This window comes from Panthera leo, chromosome A1 (assembly GCF_018350215.1).
Source record: "Panthera leo isolate Ple1 chromosome A1, P.leo_Ple1_pat1.1, whole genome shotgun sequence".
NCBI classification, from domain to species: domain Eukaryota; kingdom Metazoa; phylum Chordata; class Mammalia; order Carnivora; family Felidae; genus Panthera; species Panthera leo.
The window spans coordinates 72,673,858-72,699,210 of NC_056679.1; the positions used below are offsets into that span (position 1 = coordinate 72,673,858).

At 40.5% G+C, this 25,353-nt stretch overlaps 1 protein-coding gene across 6 annotated transcripts in view; it reads right to left on the minus strand.

The window, feature by feature from the left end:
- Positions 1-25,353, minus strand: part of FGF14 (fibroblast growth factor 14) — a 631,433-nt gene that overhangs the window by 515,773 nt on the left and 90,307 nt on the right. The window lies entirely within an intron of this gene.

The following is a 25,353-nucleotide window of genomic DNA, read 5'->3' on the forward strand; positions in this document are numbered from 1 at the left end:
TTCTCTGTCTCCAGAATCTGTTATCTGTTCACCAAAATATATAAATATAAATTAAAATAGATGGATTGATAAATAAAACTTTCTAACACAAGATAATTATCAACCACAAGCTAAGGGGCTGCACATGACATTAAGCTACGCTGGAGAAACTGAGGCCAAAATTTCAAGAACCTAATGTGAATATAGTGGGATCCTAAAGAATGAGGCTGGCAAAAAAAGACAGCACTCAGAAGCCGATGGCTACAGTGCGCCTGGAAGGATTCACGTTCCCAAGCAGGTGTCCGCCCCCTCGCTCTGGTTCTGACCACCATGATCGGCCACCCCTCCTGCTGTCCACTCGGGCTTCTCTGGCCACAACCTGGAAGCGCTTGAAAGAGGAGAAAAATGCTTCAGAGTCGCTGCAATGACTCAGCACATTAATGCTGACTCTACAGTTATCTGATTTAGAGCCAGCCTGGCTTGTGACCCCGGGTCACCCAATCCCAACCACTGCAGACTGACCAGCTGGCCATACCTGGTGTAAAACTTGTTCTTTGGGCTTGCATCTCATGAGTTCGCATGAATCAGTGCTCAATACTAAACTAGCCTTCCTGGTTTTTTTAAGCCTTTTGTCACACCAGAGATTCATGGATAGGTGTTTTGAAAATGGCTTGATAATATTCCACTAATGGCTCTACATTTTGTGGGGCTGTGCTGTTGTTAATAAAAGGTCTGTTTTCCATGAGTTCAAATTAACTGACAACAACTAAGGGAGTTTAAAAGAAGTCAAATTTTACCTGCCAAACATTTCCTACTATATGCTCCAGAGCAAAATAAATATGGAAATTTCTATGTGTTTTCAAAGCAGAAGATTCAAACATATTATTCTTCTCGAGGGTAAATCTTTCACCCTATTATCTTCCAGAATTTCAAATGTAACAGGAAAATGTGAGATCAGTATCCTAAACCACTTCCACAGGTAAGATCATATTACTATTTTTTTTTAAGGATTAGCACATCAGCTTGTTCTGGGTTTTCATATATAGAGTATTCACTACAGTGTCAACTACATGCTAAGTACTCAATAGACAAGAATTCTGAGCTTTTCCTTTAAGGCGTGGGTAAGACTTTGTGATTTCCAAGACAAAAGTTAGCAAAACAGGGACTCCTGGGTGGCTCAGCTGGTTGAGACTTCGGCCTAGGTCATGATCTCGCTGTTCCTGAGCTCGAGACCTGCATCAGGCTCTGTGCTGACGGCTCGGAGCCTGGATCCTGTTTCACATTCTGGGTCTCCTTCTCTTTCTCTGTCCCTCCTCAACTCACACTCTGTCTCTCCCTCTCAAAAATAAATAAACATTAAAAAAAAAGTTAGCAAAACATACACCAGATAGAAGATATCACTGTAGCTACAGCAGTGGCTTGAGACTCAGCAGGATAAGAAACATCTCTATAAGAACACATTTTTTTAAAGCATGGAGTCAACCAATACAATGAATGGCAGGGCAGGTAGAGTGCAAGACCACAGTGAAAACCCAGTGTGGTTCTGGCATCTCTTAGGAACACAGCAGACCACAGCAACAGCTCTGGTTTCTTTGGAGGACACGTGTGACTTTGGCCCTCTCTGGGAGATTGAGCTCACAGCGCTTTGAGCAGGAGTCACAGACATCAGCGGCACATGGATTGTACTCATCAGGCTGAGATGAAAATGACCTTTGCCCAGGGCCAGCCCTTTGCTCATGGTCTTTCCAGGGTCAGCAAATAAGAGAGGCAGTTTTTCAGGCAATAGGAAAAGAATCCACACATTGCTGTCCCCTGCCAACCCCACTTTTCCATCCACAAACCCCTGTCAACAGGCTCCATGTTTCTTCCTCCAGAAGACGCTGCAGGTGGGAGGTCCGGTGTTCAAAACCACTTCAGAAGGCTCCCTCTTCTCTGCTGTGACATTTTCTGGCATCCTGTCAGCTGGCTACTGAGTCTTCGGCATTCACTTTGTACAATGAATTAATGTATAAGAAACTTGCTGATGTTTACAGGCTCAGCACTCTTAATATTAGAAAATGACAAAACTTACTTATTGAATTTGTTTTTTTAATTGTCCTCCTTTGGAGAAGGGAACCTTCCATGCCTTCCATGCGCCTTGTTACTACCGCAAGGACTAAATTCATCCTGACTGGCCTCTTCCCATAAAGGGCCAGAGCAAAAGCAAATGTACGTGCGCGTATCATATCATGATTCTCCGGGAAGGGGACTGCTTACTTCCAGGGGTGTAAATGGCTGGCACCTGAATGAAATCAAACACTGAAGAAAAATGCCACTTGAGGCAAGAGAAGAGAAGGGGCACAAGGCCTCTGGGGTGGTATCTATAATGTGCTGCTGAATTTCACGTGACTTTCATGAACCACGAACTGCATGCTTTACAATATTTTACCAAGGCATTCTTTTCTAACAAGCCTCATTTCGTTTTGCATCCTTTTTGCTGTATAATATGCAAAAGAAAGAGAAGCACAATCGCTGAAAGTTCCGTCTCTGGGATTTGAAGTGCCCTCACTTGCATGCTGAGAAGGGTTATAATGAATATTTTTGGCATCAGCTGCTGAGAGCAGCTTGGTACTAGCAGCGCTTGATTCAAAATGTCATATGATACAATAATACACAAATTGAGTGCACAGAGGGGGGAAAACATCATGCAACCTGTCATAGGTACAGCAATTTCTCGTGAGTATTCAAGGAGACAGAGGTAGAAGTAGAAACTTGAAATCTGAAAAAAATCAACAGTCAACATCCACAAATGCTAGAAAAACATTGTTAACAAATGGAACATAGCATTTTTTGCGTAATTGTAATACCAGTGGTTTTTTAGTCAAAACCGTAGAATTCATTTATGAATGATCTGGTACAATTCAAGTGCTAAAGTCAGGGGCGCCTGGGTGGCTCAGTCAGTTAGGCATCTGACTCTTGATTTTGGCTCAGGTCATGATCTCACGGTTTGTGGGTTCGAGCCCCTGTTTGGGATCCTCTTCTTCCCTCTCTGACACTCCACTGCTCATTCTCCTCTCTGTCTGTCTCTCCCTCTGTCTGTCTCTCTCTCTCTCTCTGTCTCTCTGTCTCTCTCTCTCTCTCTCTCTCTCTCTCTCTCTCACACACACACACACACACAATAAACTTAAAAAAAATTACTGAAGTCAATGAGAAAGCATATCTACTTAATATAATCAAATACATTTCCTATTAATTTTTAATAACTGATTTTCTTAAAATAGCAGCCCTTTTCTCCACTGCTTAATTTTTGTTTTCAACTGGTCTTTCTTCAGAGGCAGATTTAAAAAACAAACAAACAAAAACAAAACAAAAAACCCTACCTATTCCTGAATACAATTTGGGTAACTATTAGAACTGCCTTATCTAAAAAATCCCTAAATATTGGCTATGAATTATCTAATAGCAACTTTAAAAATAAGTACATTCCAAATGTTAATTTCAAAGACAGTCCTTGAACACCATGGTGTCCCCTTGTCTCGTACTTTCTCATTTGTGTTTGGACATTTGGGTAGTTACCATGTTAGCCATTCCTCTTTTTATTTCCAGTGTTTTTCTAATTGTTCAGCTACTTCTGTTCCTTGCATCAATTAGTGACATCTTCCCAAATTAATTTTTGTTTCATATTTATTATATCGACTACCTTTGTCCAAGTGCTGGCTCCCCAAACCAGTTGTTTTATTCAGTGTAGTTACTCCCTCCCTCTGTGCCTCAGTCCCCTTGTCCTCATAAGGCTTCGGTGAGGGCTGATGAGCTAGGGGGGCTCTTACGACTGCATCTCGTGCATAGGGAGCTCTGTGTTCCTATTCCCATCTTGAAAGTGGAATTTTTTTAAATGTGAATACATATTATTAAAAGTATTTTAATATATCATTTTTTATTTGTTTCTCCCCCATGGGTCTACAGATTACTTCCGTTTAGGTCATTGGTTCGATTATTTTAAGTTGGCCATCTGTAGAATTTTAAAACAAGGAAGAATCCTAAAAATCATGTTTTCCAACTTTCGTTTACTATAGTAGGTTCCTAGTCATCATGATTATTGTCATCAGGCTTTTGTTAAACAACTAATTACACTACTCAGGGACTCTGATGCCACTAAAGTGCATTTGTCATCTAAGCTTTGGGCCTGGAGATGTCCTTGAGAGTATCGACTAATTCAATCTGTCCTTCTGATTCATTGTTTTCATAGCATAAATCTTCACCACATACTGCACTGGGATAACTAGTCATGGTATAGGTAGGAAGGATTCCTGTAGGCTTTCCTCACCCCTATGCAGACTTCATTCATTCTTTTCCTTTGACTGTCCAGCCCAACGTGGCTTATAACCCGTTCGCACAATTACCATGCACTGGATCCTGAAACCACCTTTCTGGAGGTAGGGGCAAGGCAGCTATAACTGCCTTTTCCTCCTCTCGCAGGAAACTGGAAGTCAAAGGTTAGGATCATGCCCAGGGACAGAGAATTAGATGTGCCACAGGGATCTGTAAAACCCAGGCCTTAGGATTTCCCTTCGTAACATGTTTTTACAGTGCGTGCTATTTCTCCCCAGATGTGTCACTACCACGTCAGCAGAAGCAAATATCCTAGTGAGGGGCACAGAACCAAAACAACGTAGAAACGGAAAAATGATGCCTGATTGGGCAGTAAGCCATTCACTCATTCAGCGGTTTAAGGTTAAGTTCACACTGGAGCTGTCTATACGATGTAGATATTGGGGCAACAGATGATTGAGTTCCATATTCAGCCAAGATGTGATTGAAAAAGAAAGTCCTTTGGGGTTATAGAAGAGAAAACCTATAAAGAATTGGCCTCGACCTCATCTGCCTATAGACAACCTAGGTGTTAAGTTTAAACTGTTGGGACTATGCTTTTTGTTCTTTACTGAGGGTTAGGAAACGATTATTGCGTAAATAAGGTAAATGAGTGTCATTTCTAAAATGAAATGTTTTCACATTCTTATCACAAAAATTTCAGTAAAAGGAAGTCTGTGTAATATCCTCATGATATCTCCAGGCCCACAAAGGCAACAGATGGTCTCTGGGTTTTAGAGATCTCTTTGTGTTCTATATTAAAATGTTTCCAAAAGATTGACATAGTGTAAGAGTCTGATTCCTTATTAAAAGATTTATTCTCAGGTTTTGTATGACTTCTACGAAGTATGAGATATGAGCCATTGTGGTTTGTGGCTTAGGTTGATGGCACAAACCTTTTCCCTACACCATACCGGAATTATTTTCCATCTCCCTACACCATATTGGAATTATTTGGTCTGCAAATAGGGCAGTGATTAGTTGCCAGGTCAATGATTAGTTGACCTGGTCATCCACTGATATGCTGCAAGGTGATTATCAAGTACATTTTTGCTAAAAGCACTCAAGAGCAGAAAAATGTTTAACTGCCATAAATTCTAACCACAGGATGAAACAAAACTGAACAAAGGAATGGTAAATTTAGTCTCAAGCTTAGAACCCTGAAGCATACAACTGCAGAAGCACAAGTGTGTGACCGTGGCACGCCATTTTCCTTCCAAACCAATGCCAAAAACAGCCTTGGAGCCTGTGTTTCCTTCAGTCAGATACTAATACTAAAGCTCAAGAAATGTAAAACAAGACAGCAAAATGGGAATTCAGTAGGAGTGCTGAGATGTCAGGAGTGCTGACATTAAGTGTATTTCTTTGGCTAGTCACAAAATCCTCATCAAGAGGCCAAACTGTCTAATTCTATCATGAGGAGAACATGGATGAAAGAACTTAACTACTGCACATATTCCCATTTCAATATGGTAAACCATCTGAGTATAACAGTCACCAGAGGCAATGGGGAGAAGTCTGACTACTAACTGGGCCAGGTGATGAAGGTCAACATTGACAGCATTACTTCATATTGGTAAGTATTGATAGGTACCCTGCATACGATGTGATGAAAATGACACCTTACATCTGAAACCTTCCTCCCCAAAATCCATAATCCTAGGCTAAACATGAGGAAAATGTCAGATAAACCCAAATTAAGGAACACGCTACAAAACATTTGACCAGTGTCCCTCAAAACTGTCAAGGCTATCAAAAATGAGGAAAGTTTCCCAAACTGCCCCAGTGTAGACAAGTCTGAGGGGACATGATTAGCAAATGTGATGTGGTATCCTGGATGGGATCCAATTACAGAAAAAGAACCATAGGTAAAAACTAATAATATCCTAATAAAATACAGACTTGTATTAATAATAATGTATCAATATTAATTAATTGTCACAAAGGTACCACATTGATGAGATTCTAATAGGGAAAACGAGGGTATGGGGAACCCCCTGTATTATCTTTGTGACTCTTCTGTAAATCTAAAACTATTCTGAAATAAAAGTTTTCTTAAAAATAAAAAAGTCTCTCCTTCAATTCAACTGATATCTGTGGATCAGAATAATTCAAGTAAGCAACTATTTTTGTATTTCTTCTGCTTCACAGAGGAATGTGATGGGAGCCATGGGAAGCTGCCCGTGCAGCCAGGATGCCCTCACAGACTGCCCATGCAATGGATATCTGCTCCCCCCCTTATAGGCCCCCCATTTTATTTATGCAAGTTGGCCTTGTTATTCTAATTATGTAATTTAATTATTTTTGAAATCACAAGCATAATTGCAAAAGAGAGAGTTGCTATTTCTGTGAAAAAAAAATAGATTGAATGATTTGAAAAAACTTGATAAAGGCAAATGGCTAAAAATACTCCTTTGAATATGGGTGTTCTTGTACCATAAAAGATTGGAAGAAAATGTCATGAAAATCAAGAAAGATTCTGCACTCAGATTGCTTACATCCTTCAAGTTCTGCTCCACTTAAAGACACCAAAATTAGAAATCAGAGATCATGGGTGTGATTTCTACAAGAACTCAAATCAGTTCAACCATAATCAAAGAAACCCCATGGGGGTCAAAGTACTGGTGAATGAGCATTAACATAAAGTGAAATGTTGAAGGCACATGTGTATCATTTTTAATAATTGCCCTGTTTTATTGCTTTTTTCATTAACTTATCTTTTCAATTAACCAATTACTACTGATCCCAACTGACTATCCAAGCCATTCTACTGAAGATGATTTTTACTTTCATCTTTTATGCCTTAATATTTTACAGCACATTTTCAGCTTTCCTTTAACTGGTAAGTTCAGGTTTTTATTTTGCACTGTTTTATAATGAGCCCATTGCACAATTCTGTCACCTTCCCCCCCTCCCACCCGTGGACTCTAGACACAAGGGCAATTGCCTAATTATGCTGTGCTGCTCTAAGAAGCACAGTCGTTAAAGCGCCTTCTTAGGGGAATGATGTAAAAGTGCCAAGGGAAAACTAAAGACAAAATCCCCAAGAAAAAAGAAGCTTATTTTTTTAATATAAATTCAGTGTCTGGGAAAACAATATCATTTCCTCTAAGTGAGTCTGTTTTCAAAGACCTCTAAGTTAAGAGTCGAGCAGAGTACTGATTAAATGTGACATGCTTCTCTCTTGGCTTCTAGATGATAAATTCTGCACCAGATGATGACACTGGATGTGAATCTGTTTCTCATATCGTGCTGAGAACAAGATCACTAAGACATACTTTACCTTTCCCAACAGAATCCATCTTTTCAACGATGGTGACAAAGCTGTTTCTTCCTACGTCAGTAGAAAACTCATTCTGATCAAAGTTGAATAGTACCAAGGGGTTAGAATTTTCTAAGTAAAAGAACAGCAAGATGCCCTAAGGACACAAAGAATGGAATTAAATGGTTATTTTCAAATTCAGCTATTCACCAAGTATATATTAAAAATTAGTGTGGTCCTGTCTGGAATATGCTTCAGAGGAGTAATTTTAAAAATAGGGCATTTGTAAGAATACAGTTGAGAAAGAAATTGAGGAGTTGAGATGGATGCGAACTATCCCTTAGGAATATAAAGCAGTGCCGAACATCCAGAAATCAATGCTTCTTGGGATTAAGAATTGTGCAAGTTTAAAGGTTAGGATTTTCAGCACGCACATAGGTTCGGTTGGACTTTTTATATTTCCATTATGAGCACTGTTGCCATAAATACCAGCAGGCAAGTAGACAAGAGATCAAGAGGAAAATCAAACAGGAAAAAGACTATTGAGGCTTTCTGGACTTCAACCCATGACCTCCTGTCTCTCCCAGTTTAGAGGAGGGGATGGACAGGGGAGCAGAAACTGAGTGGTAAAGACGCTGGGTGGGGGAGGGGGTTCTCCAGGAAGCAGAGCAGCAGGAAGGCCAAGGTTCCTCAATTCTTTCCTCTTCTTTGCTTCCCACAAGAATTAACCTTGAGACTCAAAGCACAACACAAAAGGGAAAGAAGCCAATGAGATGAGCTGGGCAACATAGCAGAAGCTCCCAAAGACCGAGGGAGGTCAGATTTTGAGAACTCATGTGCTAGAGTAACACACAATGTGAGCACCCCCCAATAACATTGTAGAACACCAAAGGGAAAACGAATCCATAAGCCAAACACAAAAATCCAATAAACTTTAAAAGCTCGCGAATCTGATCCCCAAACTGCTGTTTGCCTAGGTATTCCATCTTTCAAGTGCCTGAAATTAAAATTTATTAACGGATATTCTTAAGGTTACCTATTCTACCTTTAGAACATACGTCTATCTCCTGCTACATTCTCATAGAATTTCAAATCTGCCGTGTGAGGAAAACACAAACTTTTAATCAAAAGCAGAATCATACACGTAAAGGAGACCGCGCTGTTTTATAAATGCAGCAACGAAGAGCAGCCTTCGCTTCACAGCCTGGCTCATAACTCAACTCTCCCCCCAAGCTTCTTTGTTGGTTCCTCACATCCTTCTTCCCTGCACCTAAACTTACAGCAGCAGCATGTATATTCTCTGCCTTCTCACCTAATTGCCACTGGATGCTTCCGTACAGGTGTCTGCATGGCATGCATCATCTAAACCAGCATCTTTCCCCAGACTCTGTAGTCCTCTTGTTTTCCCTAAATGAGGGAAGTCAGCATCATCTGCTCAGGATCAAAACTTCCATATGATCTTCCATCACCCTCCCGCCCTGATCTCCCACGTGTGGTCAGCCACGAAAATCTGCCCACTCTGTCTCCACACCAATTCTAGCTCACAGCCCCATTCGATTTTGAACCTTATGATAATAAAAGTTTTATTTTTTATCTGTTTTCCATTGCCGTAGCCCCAGCACCTAGTACAGCACCACACACCCGAAGATACACGTTACATATTTGTTAACTAAAGTTATATAGTACTAGACCTCAAGACAATACTTTTAGTTTAGTTTTAGTCTTTTATGCTGGCCATAGTCACATACAGGATATTTTTTAAGAGATCCTTTGCCAATCACTCTGACGTAACAGCTTTTATATTCTATATTCTCCTCCTGACTCCACCAATCCCCTACCAACGTGCACACACATGCAAACACATAAGCACATAACTGTAATAAACACATAACTGTAACAAACACATAATGTAACTGTAACAAAATTTCAAATTGATAACCATTGTCAATATATTATTTTCAAAAGAAAAAGGTGACTGCCTTTCCTTTTTTATCTTCTAGGCTTTCCTCAAAATAAAATAGAAAACTGGCAAGCATTAGGTCACTTTGACTAAATGTACACAGGTCAAATCAAACAGTTCTAGCCAAATACCTTATTGAAATATTTTGTCTCTTCCATCTACTTAATTGACAAAATAACCATGTTGTCAAAAGTTTAATTTACCTCAGCCATGCTGATACATCTATAATCTAAAGTAGCACTTTGGAGCAGAATAGTTCCTTATACGTATTTATATGGAGCTGGCTTTTCAAAAAGAATTCTCAATAAAATTTCACATAATGTAACTGATATATAATGACTAGGAAAAATATGAAAACACAGTCCAATTGACAGTTATGGATTTCCTACCTTGGACAAGAAAACTGCTACAGAGTAGATTGAAAACATCAAAGAATGAGACAGGGGCTCACAAGGAAATGGGCGAGGCAGCGATAAATAGAAATTCATAGGGAAGGTAGGTTAGAGTCAATGGCAAATGGAAACAGGGAAGGCTCTGATTTCTAAGCTTCCCTCTTCCGTCCTCCTGCCCGACACCTTGCCTTTCCCACTTCGATTCCATAGTGGGTTGTCAGAGTTTCCCTTCCCTACCTTACCCCCTCTTGCTTTGACTTTCGAGCCAAAACCCTCTCCACACCTGTGCCTGTGGAGCTGCACATAATGGAGAGACACATGCACTTACCCCAACACACTCCCGTTATAGCCCATGACTGCTGACCTCGAGTGGGTTGCTAGTGCAATCTTACAATAGTCCCAGGAGATTCTTTCATACTTCTTTTCTTCTCAAAATTCCGGCACTCTTCCCCCCTACCTTTCCCCTCAGCGAATGACTTTACTTGTGATGTCACAGAGAAACCATCGGGAAGAGGACTACACGTTCCCGCCACCGTGTCTTCCAACCACCTGCACATGTGCCCAGACAGCCTGTCCTCCTTCCTGCTACTTTTGTTGAAATGTCCAACCTTTGACACAAACCCTGCCACTGACATCCCAGACCCTTTCTCATAGTGCCTGTTCAAGAGCATTGCCGTTGCAAGTTTTCTCCTGGAGTACCCTCTACTTCCTTGCCAGCTCATAGAGAATTAAAAAACCTTTGAAAATATGATATCTAGCACTTTTCATTGTTTTCTGCAGAAGATCTAAGGGAGTGCCTGGCTCACCATGTTGCAGATATATTAATGGTTAATTCTCAGTCATCATCTCACCTGATGTAACAGCCCTCAATATAACTGATCTCTGTCTTTTCCTCCATGTGGCCTCAGGAATCCAGCTTTCTTAGTTCTCATTCCTATCAGAGGCTCTTCCTCAAATGTGTGTTTTACAAACATGGGCTCATCCTCACTGCCTTCCTCTTCCCCTTCTACACAGATTCCCCAGCTGTGAATTCAATCAGCTACTTACAACCCCCAAACAGAAGCCCCCCCGCCAACACTGCCCCCTGAATTCCAGACTCAGAGACGCAATTCTACTCACCACCTCCCCTTAAATGTCTCCCAAAAGCTTTTCGAACTACGCAGGTCTGAAACCACACTGGTGATCCCAGCCGCCAGGCAATCCTTCCATAAACTTCCCCATCCCAGTAAATAGCCCCATCCCTCCAGTTGCTTAGTACAAAAAACTTGAGTTCTCCCCGACTCCTGTCAACTCTACTTTCAATACACTTCCAGAATCTGGTCTCTTTTCTACACCTTCCACCAAAACCTCCCTCATTCAAGCAACCATTATTTTGTACCTAAGCCATCTTATTAATACACATCACATTTAAACACTGGCCCCCAGTCTATTCCAACACAGCAGCTAGAGTGATCCTTATAAAATGTAGATCAGATCATGTTACTCCTTTATTTAAAATCCTCCAATTTCTTCCTTTCCCCCTAGGATTTAAAGGCAAACTCTTCACTATGACCTACAGAACCCTAAATGAGTTGATCACCAGCTGCCTCTCTGACATCATCCTCACCACTGATTTACCTACTCTGCTTCATCTGAAGCGGACCTCTATGTTTACCAATGTGCCAAGCATGCTTCTGCCTCAGGACCTTTGCACTTGCTTCTCTCTGCTTAGAATGTCTTCCAAGATACCTGCACAAACTCTTTCGTTCACTCTTTCAGCTCTCTGGGCAAATGTCATTGAGGATGTCTGTGACGATTGTGTATAAAATAGAATTCCCCAACCCCCGCCCCCCAGACATAGCACTTGCTTTCATCCTTCTCTGATTTTCATTATAGAGTTTTTCACAATCTTACATACTTCATATTTATATTTTTGTGCTTACTTTATAGCTCTAAGCACCACACCGTAAGGATAGGGATCTCAGCCATTTAATTCACTTGTGTTCCCCAGAATCCAAAAACATACCTGGCAGATAAAAGTCAATAAATAGTTATTGAATAAGTGAATGAACTGAATTTTAAGAAGGATATTTATATGAATAATAGGAGCTAACATTTAGTAAGTGTCTCCTAGCAGGCATACTGAGTGCTTTACACGTACAGCCTTACTAAATCCTCACAACAGTCTTTGAGGTAGATTCTTTAAATCCCCAATTCCAATTTTACAGATGAGGAAATAGAGGCTTAGAGAGGTCAAATAACTCACTCAAACTCCCAGAGCCACTACGTGGTAGACTCGAGACTGTTTCTTGAGCCTGATTGACTCCACAGCCCATTGCGTTTCTAAATTGACTCCACACATCTCATAGCTGTGTTGCTGGGATGAATCTCAATAATGACCTGAGTGTGCTATAAACACAATAAATGTCAGCACTTAGTGTCACCAAAAAATCAAACACTACACAGTAGGTAGAACACTAAATGATAACTTACCAGATTCAAATAGCTATGTAGATTGCACCACGTTTTCCAACAGAGATTTTAGACATTTAGTATAACTTCACTGCCTTGTTAAATGGAGAGACGCCACCACTGTAACTTTGGAATTAGCACAGCTTCACTTTAGCTCCCAAAAGCTACTTGCTTTTTGTTGATGCTAACATTTAAGTTGTTAAACTCTATTTGCCAAGGTGCTACTGAACCCAGTTCTCCAGCATCACATGCACAAACCAGGGAAAACAATTAGATTAAATATCTTCGCTGGGATAAAGAGCAAAGTGTACCTCTTGCCCTCCTCTCCAGGACCCATTCCCCCCAGGACCTGTCTTCTCACCTAACCCCACAAATCCTCTTGCTCAAAGGAGGCAGTTGCCCTGAGATGTGCTTGGTTCAACACCTACTCTTTTCTGGACTTATCTCCATGACCCAGATTCCTGCTGCTACTCTGATTCTGAATCCAGTCCTACTATCTCCAGTACCATTAAACCTATGTTCTCTTAACTCCTGATGTTTACCTTAGCTGGGTTCTCAATTCAAGCCTAAATAAATAGAAATTATTTTTTCTAAGGATGAAGAATCAGCAGTTACACATCCAGATAGGCTTAGGGAATAAGAAAGAAGAATAAGTGTATGACAGCTGGCCTCCACGAGGACCCCAGTGATCTCGCCTCTGCATATTCATTCTTTTAAAGCTCCCTCCCATTTTTAATAGGGCAGACCTGTGTGGCTGGGGCTAGGTCCTGAAGGAAATTATAGGGTCTGCCTTATACTCGTAGATCATTCTTTCCGGAGGACACCCAGCAATCGTGTCAGGAAGACACTAAGGCAGCCCTGAGAAGTCAAGGTAGGAAGGGCTTATCAACGGCCAGCACCAGCTTGTCATCCACATGCATGAGCCATCTTGAAAGAGGATTCTTCAGACCCAGTCAGCTTTCAGATCACGGCATCTGCAGCCAATATCTCCACTGCAACCCCTCGAAAGACCCTGAGCGACTACTACCCAGCCAAGACACTCCTGAGCTCTTGACCCACAGAACCTGTGTGAAATGACAAATGTTTATTCTTCTTTCAAGTCGCGGAGTTGTAGGTAATTTGTTATACAAGAAACTGTGACTGAAACAACATGCATGCAAAATCTATTTGTAAGAAAAGTAAGCCTAGAAAGTCATGAGCTGTATAAGAAGAAAAACTGTGTATAAATTCAACCCACCATTCAAATATATGTGGTATATCAGACAGATATAATGTCTTTTTACAAAGCTTAGAGTTTTGATTATGGGTTATTTGTTTTACAAAAAACAGCTATTAGCTGACTTTTCCTGACCTTTAGTATAGTCTTAAATGTCAGAATTTCAATAAATGTGCGTAATAACACAAATATCTTCAACTATAGAAAATAGAGCTCTAAAGACTTTGAACTTTGAACTCTGAGAAACATTAAGAACCATTATTTTCTGATATTAATGCAATGACTCTTTTTAAAAATATAATAATAATCAACTGAATTTAGATGGTATAGGACAGAAACAGAAGATTAAAGACAATGCCAGGCCATAACTCTGAAGAAAATATCAATATCAGGACCAAGAGAGAAACATGCACCCTAAGGCTGAAAATTTGGTGTTAATACCAGAATTGCATTGTAATTAATTAATTGTAATGGCTTACTTATACTTTTTATATAAATATGTTTGTTTTGTTTTGGGAAACTAATTAGAAATCTAAACATAAGTCATTCTGTATATGATATCAGTCATTCTCAACTAACCCTTCTGTTGCCTGAGTTACAAGACTGATGCTCCTTGGACTAATGTTAAAAAGAGTGACCTCTACCAGGTGAACTCAAATTGCCAACTGCAGACAATATTAAGATATTCAAGTAAGCGGGGTGCCTGGGTGGCTCAGTCGGTTGAATGTTCAACTTTGGCTCAGGTCATGATCTCATGGATCATGGGTTCAAGCCCCGTATCGGGCTCTGTGCTAACAGCTCAGAGCCTGGAGCCTGCTTTGTATTCTGTGTCTCCCTCTCTCTCTCTGCCCCTTCCTGCTCATGCTCTCTCTCTGTTTCTCAAAAATAAATAAATGCTTAAAAATTTTAAAAAAATGATATTCAAGTAAACAGATGAAATGATGTACATATAGAGGCACCTAATATTGCCAGTATTTACTCTGACCATGATACATCATACATTACAGGAAAAAAACATGTTATAACTCTGAAATTGAAGACAGAAGACCTGAAACAATATTTGGCTTCCATTTTGAAGTTCTGGAAAAGCATTTCATAGCTAAGAGTTAAATCATTTCAATGGCTTCTCTTGCCCTCAAATAAAGCACTTAGCATTCATCTCTTCATGGGAATATACCACTCATTTTGTTAGATGTATCACTTGATGCTTCCTTAGAAATTAGGCTGCAGACCCCTGGGGTGCCAGAACTGTGTCTATTAATGTCTCTGCCTCTGGTCCCAAGTTTTGCATCCTGTGTTTGGTCAATAGATAATGGTTATGTGACAGATTAGAGAAATCCTACTCTTCTAACCAGCTCACAGAATACGACCCACACATTTTCCCTACTTACCTTCTGCCAGCCACTGTATTTGGCACCAAGGACACAAAGGAGTTTAAGGAACCATCCTGGGGATGAAGGTGCTCAGAGCGCAGCAGGAGACCCAGACGTGTACATAGACCACTGCCAGGGAAAACATGTCACAACTGAGGGAACACAGATGATGGAAGCTAAGACAGAGAAGAATCCTAAATGCTCAAGAGAAATAAGGAATAGACAGGCTGAACAGAGCACTGCAAAAAAGGACATGATGGAACAATGACCTTTGATCTTGACCTTTAAGCAGAAGGGCTCCTGATGGATAGTTGACTTTTCATAAGGCAAGAGTAGACAGTATGCCACAAACCTGAAGCTTCTATGAAATTAGACTATGTGCTAGAAATGTCTCTAAAAGAGTAAGCATCAGATAAATGTGTCTCTAAGGGCCCATAAGACCAAAAGAATGAAGAAAGAAATTAGCATGTTTTCTGGCAAGGTATTAAACAATGAAATTTGGAGCTCATGCTATACTTACTTTGAACTCTGCACAATTAATGAGGTCTTCTTTATTTTTTTATGTGTTTTAACTGTAGTATCCAGAATAATGCCTCCCCACCCCAAATATGCCTACATCCTAATCCTTGGAATTTATGCATATGTTATCATACTTTGCAAAAAAAGACTTTGAAGATGGGATCAAGGTTAAGGACCTTGAGGAAAGGAGAATAGCTTGTATGATCCAGGTGGGCACAATCTAATTACATGTGTCCTTTAAAGTGGAGAATGTGGAGCACCTGGGTGGCTCAGTCAGTTAACATCTGACTTCAGCTCAGGTCACGATCTCGCGGTTTGTGAGTTCAAGCCCCGCATCAGGCTCTGTGCTGACAGCTCGGAGCCTGGAGCCTGCTTCGGATTCTGCGTCTCTCCATCTCTTGGCCCCTCCCCTGCTCATGCTCTGCATCTCCCTGTCTCTCAGTAATAAATAAACTTTTTAAAAAAATAAAAAATAATAAATAAATAAATAAATAAGGTGGAGAATGTAACCTGGCTGTGGTCAGAGAAATGGCGGCACAAAATGGCATCTGATACTCTGCAGCTAGATGTGAGATATAACCAGCTCCACGCAAGGAGGGAGAGAGGCCCTCACTTTGCAAGAACCCAAGTCCACAAAATTTAAAAACAAAAACAAAAACAAAACCCACACAAGCCACCACACCCACTGAGCCTTTAGACAACACCATCTATAAGAATCTCCAACCTCATGACTAAGAGCCAACAAGCAAGCGAAGACCCAGCTCCCACAACCACATGGAACTGAATCCTGCCAACACGTGAGTGACCTCTGGGAAGGAATGCAGACCACCACCTCCTTGATTTTAGCTAGATGAGACCTTAGTCAGTAGGACTTCCAACCTACTGACTTGTAAGATATTAAACTTACATTGTTTTATACAACTAAGCTTGTGGTAATGTGTTACAGCAATAATAGAAAGCTAATACACCAACACATTCTCTTTTTGTCTTAAAGAGGGAGTAACAAATACAGACCTATAACCTGTCCCACTAAAAACAAATGCTGTTCAAGATTCAGAAATGTTGATACAGTGATACCACTTAGTTTTATGGACCAGTTCTTCTAAAAGGAAAGAACAGATTAAAAAAATAAGAAGAGCTACTATTTATTGAGTTAATATCAGGCACTAATTATTGTACAAAATGCTCTATATAGCAAGAATAATCACTGATATTTTTTAATATGTGTGTATGTATGTCAGTAGGTGATAAGCATTGTCCTAAGCATTGTACATGTATTGATTCGTTTAATCTTCAATGAGGCAAATCCCATTATCATCCCCATTTTACAGATGAGGGAACTGAGACACAAAGGATGTGAGTAATATGCTAAATTCATGCAGATGGTCATCACTTAATCCCCAGAGCAGCTCCCTAATATCAGTGAGCATTTATCAGGAGCCTGCTGGGTTCAGGCACCAGGCCATGCAGCTCCCATTCATTCGCACACGGCTGCCCCAACAGCACCCTGTTTGGCAGACGAGTAACCCGCAACTTAACAAAGGCTCAATAACCCACTAGGCATCTTACAATGAACAAACAGCTGAGGTTGGAACTGACCCCGGAACAGAGCCTCTTAACCATCCAGTGTGTGCTAGAGAAGCCCAGTAAGTCTGGGCCAGCAGCACAAATGTACGGCTGGCTGCTCAAGGATGTCCTTTTCTGAACAATCTTCAGAAGAGTGTTTTAGTTAAAGCCTTTCCAAACACTTGAATCAAGCCAGATCTCTCCCGAAGGACACTCGAGATCCTCTCCGATGGCAGATGGTGGGCTTCAAATATGCCAAGTCAACAACTGGGAATATTTGTATTTAACAACAATAACAAAAAGCTTCAGTCATTTTCCCACTTGTCATTCAATCCTGATGACAAAACTGATTCAATAAACATTTATTGAGTACCTACTATGTGAAAATCAGTATGATGAGCATTAAGAAACACCTGAACAGGTATAATTTATCTGAGTGTATTGATTCAACCTTATAATTTTGAAGAGAAGTTAAAGGAGCTTCAGTGATCTGTTGGGTGACAGCCAGGGCCCCAAAGAAACTTACAGGATATATCAGGGGAAATTCAACCAACTTCTCATAATCTTCTAGAAAAGGCCAATGCAGTTATGTCAGAAAAAGAATCGGACTGAAAGTCAGCAGAGCCAGGTCTTAAATGAATGACCTTGAACAAGTCATTTCTCTTATCCACCTCCGACTGTAAAATAAGAAGACTGGTCTATGAAATACCGAATATCTTCTTCATTCTGACTTCTATTCTGGCACCAGAAGAACGTCTAGATTCAGGCAAGGTGCTGGACAGCAGCACAGGAGCAGACCTTGTACCTGGTGCCAGAGCCACTCACAAACAAACTAGGAGGGTTTCCTACGTATATTAAAAAAAAAAAAAAAAAAAAAAGACCCTGGAAAAAGAGCACTCCAAAGTATCAGCAAAAATGTAGTGAATTTTCCAAGACCTGAATAAAAATGGGACACCAGAAATAGTAACCCTGCTAAGTAAGTAACCTCAGATGTACTTGACATTTGGTTAATGGGATTTAAAGAAAAGTAAACAGGCACCCACACAAATGTATGCATGCATATAATACACACACATCCCCTCGCACATAAATGAGTGAGTGCTTCCCACTCTCTCGAGTGGAGCCATGAGCAGATCCGAGCATGGCCACGGAGCTATTACACAAGCATGCTGCACTGCACCAAACTCCCTGAACACACAGCACGCCTAGAAATGCCACCACGTTTTCCTACGAGCACAAAGGAGGCCCTGGAACTCTTCCAAACCCGATGCTGTCATCAGCTAGGTAAAGACATTTATTTAACCGGTTGAAATGACAGGACTACCGGCTGGGACTCAGCAGCTCAGGGAAAGGCAGCTTTTCAGCCCACTCTGCAGTACGGGAGAGCAAAGGGGGATTCTGCCTGGATCCTGCTAGCAATCCAATGATGGAGAAAGTTGAATTTTACTGCCCATAGGTGATATTTCTTTACACCAAAGCATCGTGCAGTTTGGGGACAAAGCATGAATCACAAGAAGGTAAATTCAATAGTAAATGGCAGAAATGGGGAAGAGCAGTGAATGTTTAGCAAACAGAATGCTGAAACCAGTGTTTCTATTGCAAAATTGCAGAAGTTGCAATAAAACTGTATATTCGCCCATTAAAGGGATGACATGAATGAAAATTCTACAGAATTAAATAATCATAAGCTTCTTAGAGCACAGATCTCAGTTCATTCCCCACTGTGCTCCTAAATGATGCCAGAGGCCTCTCTGAACCTTCACCATGCATTTGGCTTAGTCTTCGAATCTCAGTTACTGTTGAACCGGTTAAATGTGAATCCAGCATTCAATGGAAACCATCAATAAGGTCTTGACAACCTTCAGTTTTTTCACCCACACATAGATCTCTCTCACTAAATATACAGGGTGCTCTCTGCCTGCAACATCTCTGTGCGACCCTAAGTTTTCACTTCCCCAATTTAGAACTCATTTTCTTACCCTATAAAATGAAAAGTTTGTTTCCTTCGAGTTCTATGATGATTATATTTAAATGGCATGGCTTTTAAGTGGGGAAACCATGGAAGGTTCAAATCTAATGAGTCCAGAAGATGAAAAGAAGGGGAAATGAGAGCATAGTTTTATTCTTGCCTGATTTAGTCCTGGCTAAAGTGAAACACACACACACACACACACACACACACACACACACACACACACACAAATATACACCCTTTTCCCTTTCCTTACTTAGAGTCTTTTTGTTTTCTATTCTTTATTTGGATTGTCAGCTATTGAAAGTTAAGAATCCTAACAGACAGAATCCTAGAATTTGAACATCAGGAGTAACCTTGAAGAGTGCAAGAAATGAATGGAGCTGATAAATATTAGAGAAGAGAATTTACTTTTTAAAATTAGAACCGAGTCTTTCCCCTTTGAGTCTGAGCCATGCTTCCCTATGTGTCTTTGTTGCCGCTGTCCTCAGAGTGTGTGCACACGAGGCACAGGAGAGTGTCTTTCTGAGCCAGGAGATAGAGGGAGGCAAGGAATAAAACCTCCTGTCTTTCTCTGTTGTTCTCTTCAACTGCCAAGAGATACCTGCTTCCTCTGCCTTTGAGGTTACAAGCCCCCAAGTCCTGGTGAAGGAAGGTTGGTCTCCATCAGGCCTGAGGTTCCTTCTTTTAGGAGTTAACCAATCATTTGGGTCCAGATGCCAGACCAGATTGTTCCCCCTTGGGGGTGGGAAGTGACTGCCAGGGTTTCGTCTTCAGGAGCTGAGAACTGCATCCAGGGCATGACCTAATTCAAGCCTGTGTCCTTCTACTATGCCAGCATTACCTCTGTTGATATTACCAGCTGTGTCCCATATGGCCCACTTCCGTTCATTTACACACACATACACACACACACACACACACACAGACTTCAGAAAAGATTTGGTCAGCCATCTGAATAGACTAGCTGCATCTCTATTCATTCTGTTCTGTGTGGTCCAAGGCAAGAGGTTAGCTCTTAAGGGTATGAGGACAGATGCATCTGAAAATGCATTCCTTAGGGAGAACGGAGACGTTCTTTTCTAAGAAGGTCATAAACAGATCACATTGCATTAGGAGTTTCTCTTGCCCTGGTTTCTGGACCCTGGAGAGCTGAGCTTTATGAACTACAAGGTACAGTTATCTGATTAGTACTGAAGAAAACATCTTTTCTATGAGCTCTTAAAGCAAAACTAAGTTTCGTCAATGATTCTCCCCAGAAAAGTCCGGTATCTTTATTTGAGCTATAAGGCCTCTGCTGGCAAACATCCATACTTTCCCATAGCTGCTTCTGGCCAATTTAAAAGTCACCTCATGAATTGGGGACAGGACAGGTTGGAGGTATGGAAAAACACCACCATTGCAATTCAGAAGTACTGTCATACTACCAATAACCAAAAATAAAGCTGTAGAAAGGAGAGGAGAAGGGAGGTAGGCAGAAGAGATCAAGGGACTGGCAAAGCAGAGCATTAAAAAAAAACCTGTGTATAAAACAGGATGTTTTAAATGAACACAGCACTGAGCTATTCTAAAGCACAACAACAAACATACACTCTTCTGGAACATCTGGGAGCAAAGATGAGAGAAAGTTATGGCCTTTCTCTTCCTATTTCTTAGAAATACAGATGATGGATCACAACATTTACCAAATAAAACATAAGAATAAGTAGAAAACCTACCAATGTGCTTAAAAGTTTCTTTTGTCTAATGAAGCAAGCCAAACAGAAACAAGTATTTGAGTATTATCAGGGTCTCACACTTTCCAACATTTATTTAATATAACTCACACAAGAGAGCTTACACCCAAAAAAAGTGGGGGATGGAGATCCTCATTCCTATTTTCCAAGGTATTAACTACATTTCCCTCTTTCACGTTTATGGGTTCATAAAAGTTGCATTTAGGAAACAAGCGATTCGAGGGGCGCCTGGGTGGCTCAGTCGGTTAAGCAGCCAACTTCGGCTCAGGTCATGATGTCACGGTTCATGGGTTTGAGCCCCATGTCAGGTTCTGTGCTGACAGCTCGGAGCCTGAAGCCTGTTTTGGATTCTGTGTCTCCCTCTCTCTGACCCTCCCCCATTCATGTTCTGTCTCTCTCTGTCTCAAAAATAAATAAATGTTAAAAAAAATTTTTTAAATAAAAAAAAAGAAACAAGCGATTCAACTTTTAGTTTAGTTATGCTGCGAAGGACTGCTTGCCTTTTTATAAGTTTCAGTTTGCCATCTGCTGAGTAAGGACTCCAGTCTTGGTGAGGTCCCCCCATCATTTACAGAAACATCATTGTCCTCCTTTTAGTACTCACCACATCTCCACCAGATTACATAACAAACCATGCACTAGACCTAGACAAAGAGAGGTAAGCCTGACTTCTTAAAGCACATGAAGCAAGAAAAGGATACCTTAAGTGGGAGAGAATTTAGAACAGCATACATCTGGACAATACTATTATTTTGTTTTCAGAGCCTTCACTGACATAATGTCATTCAATTCTTACAAGAGATTCTGGAGCCTAAAGGTCATCAATGTTTCTGGGGCGGGGGGGCGGGGAGGAGGAGGGAGGGAATTCAGCAATTACCAAAGGTCAGCAAAAACAAAAATCTTTTATAAAAAAAATAAATAAATAAGACTGAAACTTGGGCAGATGGTTTGAAATGTCTGTATATTCTTTAACAAATCAAATCCACCAGAAATTGTATTTCCCACAGACACTGATTGCTAGCAATAAGTCAGTTCACTATCAATCCAGTACTGTTAGGTATTCCAACTACATCCTGGATAGTTTAAAACTGAAGACACTCAGTGCTAGCCTTAGGAAAAATATAACAGTGGTTATATATACTTGGAAGAGTTTATTTTTCTTTTCAGGGCACACAGGTTTGAGAGCTGCCTACAGCAGGAAGCTATTGCTGATTATTTTTGGTACCAACAATGTCCCCAGAAACATATAGAGAATAAAGAAACTAGATCTTACACCAAAGCACTGTTCCTGTCCCCATGCATGGCGTCCCTGGGCTGTGCGGAAAGAAGGTAGGTGAGTAGAGACGCAAAACCTGAGAAAAACGAGGGGGTCCTCTCCTTGGCCATACGACTGCATGCAGACCAGCCCTTCCCTTCCTGGGCCACAGCCACAGGAGCAAATTTATATTTAGTTCAAGGACAAAGGAGAATCTGCAAAACATTGATAGCTTTAGGTTTCTCCAAGGAGAAAAGAAGTAGCAAGCAAGGCTCTATAGCAAGCTTCTCACTAATCTAGCCAACAGTAAGTTCAACAGCGTATTAAAGCTCAGCTGTGAAGGGCACTTTGCCTTGAAGGTACAACCCACCATAAAACACAATCAGCACCAGAAAGAACTCACAGGCAGGGAAGGCCAGCAAGTAATCAAATTACAAGCATGTGCTTGGTTTCTTTGTAAATTACAACAGCAACAGCTCGGAAACTGTCTGAGACCTGGAAGGTAACATTTGAGCTTCATCTTGAAAGATGAGTGGGAGTCTATCATCTGATCTGTGACAAAAGCATTGTACCTACAGGGAAAGGCATATAAGAATGAATATCAGCATTTAGGAAAGAGCCTAGATTTTATAGGAAATGGTGAGGTTTAGTGTGGGAATTGCAAAGTGATCCAAAGGAGAGATTCTTCAGGGGTTCTTTCAGCAATGCACTGGCTACATTGTTGGGTCACGGTGGGGGGTGAAAACACTTATAATTTTTGGTTTTAGCTGATTTTTTTAATGTTTATTTATTTTTGAGAGACAGAGAGAAAGAGAGAGAGAAGAGGAGGGGCAGAGAGAGAGGGAGACACAGAATCTGAAGCAGGCTCCAGGCTCTGAACTGTCAGCACAGAGCCTGACATGGGGCTTGAACCCACGAACCGTGAGACCATGACCTGAGCTGAAGTCGGACCCTTAACTGACTGAGCCACCCAGGTACCCTGGTTTTAGGTGATTTTTAAATTAATCACATAATGACATTTAAAATGTCTATTTCTTTTTTTTTTAATTTTTTTAATGTTTTATTTATTTTTTACAGAGAGAGAGAGATAGAGCATGAGCAGGGGAGGGGCAGAGAGAGAGGGAGACACAGAACCCGAAGCAGGCTCCAGGCTCTGAGCTGTCAGCACAGAGCCCAACGCGGAGCTCGAACCCAGGAACTGTGAGATCATGACCAGAGCTGAAGTCGGATGCTCAACCTACTGAGCCACCCAAGCACCCCTAAAATGTCTATTTCTATCTCCAACTCAAATATATTCTTTTCTTTTAATGAAAGGAGATATTTACTAAAAGCTTCAGATTAAATCCTGTGAAAAATCATCCATAGTCATCAATCCTTATGATTTCTTCAACTATTCAAATTAAAGAGTGAAAATATAACACAAACACTTCCCAAATCGCCCCACAAAATAATGCATGGCTATTCAAGACAGGGAAAAAAATATGCTTTAAAAGGAAATAATTAAACATGGATTTACCAAATATCAGTTCTTATGTCTGAAACTACCAAATCTGGTTTCTCTCATCACTCAGGCAGGAAATGCAGCAATTAAACAACAGCTTTGCCAGACTGAGGCAGAAAGACACAGGTGCCATGCAAATACCAAGATGTTTATTCCATTTAAGAAAACGCTCCATGTGCCATGCAAGCCATAGTCACGAAGCACTACGCATTGAAGAGAAATGGCTCATTTTACAAGAGGTCAATTGGGGAAAAAAAAGAGTGAAATGTCTTTTTTGCTGCTTAAACAACAATGGAAAATGTATCTTGAGTTAAACTCAATTAGCAGCATGTGGTTTGCCTGACACGGTGATACTACAATTGAAATTATTGATAAAGTTCCCAGCATCTCTACAACCAATCAACATGTATGATCACGTTTTAATCAAATGAAATAGTCCTTCTTCCCATGGATTTTCCAAGAGGTTTATTATATGCAAAATCAAGCAGCACACATCTTATTCTGACAATTTATTACTTCCTTCTGAGTATGACCTCAATGGATGCCATATCCATTTCCTGAAGTGAAGGGGCCATGTCCACACGTCTTCACAGCACAGGTCACTTCAACCAACCAAACACATCTTGAATGTCTATGTTTTTCCAAACACCGTACAAGGTACCAGGATCCAGCAATTCATCAGAAACCATTTCTGCCTGAGAGAGCTGGCAGCTTCGTTTTATTATAACAGTTACTCACAAAGCAATTATTCATAGTTAGCACCAAGAAATACTGGCTGAATAAATGGGTGAATATACATGTAAGTAAATAAATGCCAATTGCTATTTCAAAAATGTTTAGAACAACAGAGTTGCTGCTTTTATTTTGAAAGTTCGTTTCCATTGTCAGAAAAAAAGAATCATCTCATGTGTACTGACTCTTGGGAATTTCCCACCAAGCTCTGATCAAGCACTTGCTCATGCCCTGCTAGGAGGGTTTGGTGTTTGTGGTTTCAGGAGTGAGTATAATGTTTCATTGATCTCACTTCTATTAGCGTTAGCTACAAAATTACTCGTATATATAATGTATATATTAATATATATAATATATAGTATCCAAATAAGGCACATATATGCATACATATACAAACATATATATGCATACATACAAATACCTTTCCTAATAAAGAGGTCAAAGAAATCAATGGTAGTGGTAAAAAGAAAATATAAAACCTGCTCTTTCCCCTTATTACAAACTTTCAGGATCTTTGCTAAAGAAAACACACATTGTTTTAAAAGTCAGTCACACTTACATGGACATAAGAGACCTCTTCCAAGGTGCCTCCCAGACTGCACCCTGGTCTAAGCAGAGAAGGCCACGGTGATCCTTTAAAATCCTACTGCAAGTTCAAGAACTGTCATTTGCACAATCCCTCTCCTATAGGCAGAACTTTTAACATTTCGCTGCATTCTTTGATGGTCTTTTAACTTGACTAAAGTCCCTGAGGGCTGGTACTATGAACCACTCATCTTTAAATGCTTGCTACTCAGCATAGTCCAGGTCAGACCCCACCAGTGCAGGAAAGGAGACTCAGTGATGAGTTTTTGTGTATTAAATTAAATTTAAAAGGCATTTTCTTTGGAGATATTTTGTAATCCCCCTTGAAATAGCTGAGGATCCCCTAGCATATCACAATACAAGAGTTGGAAATTTCTGTCCCAAATATCATGCTTCTAAAATATATCAGCTTGTTCCTATGTACCTTAGGGAGAATCCCAGGCCTGAAATAAACTAGTAAGACCTCAAATACAGAAGGCAATGAGCCTAACACAGATTTATTAAAGC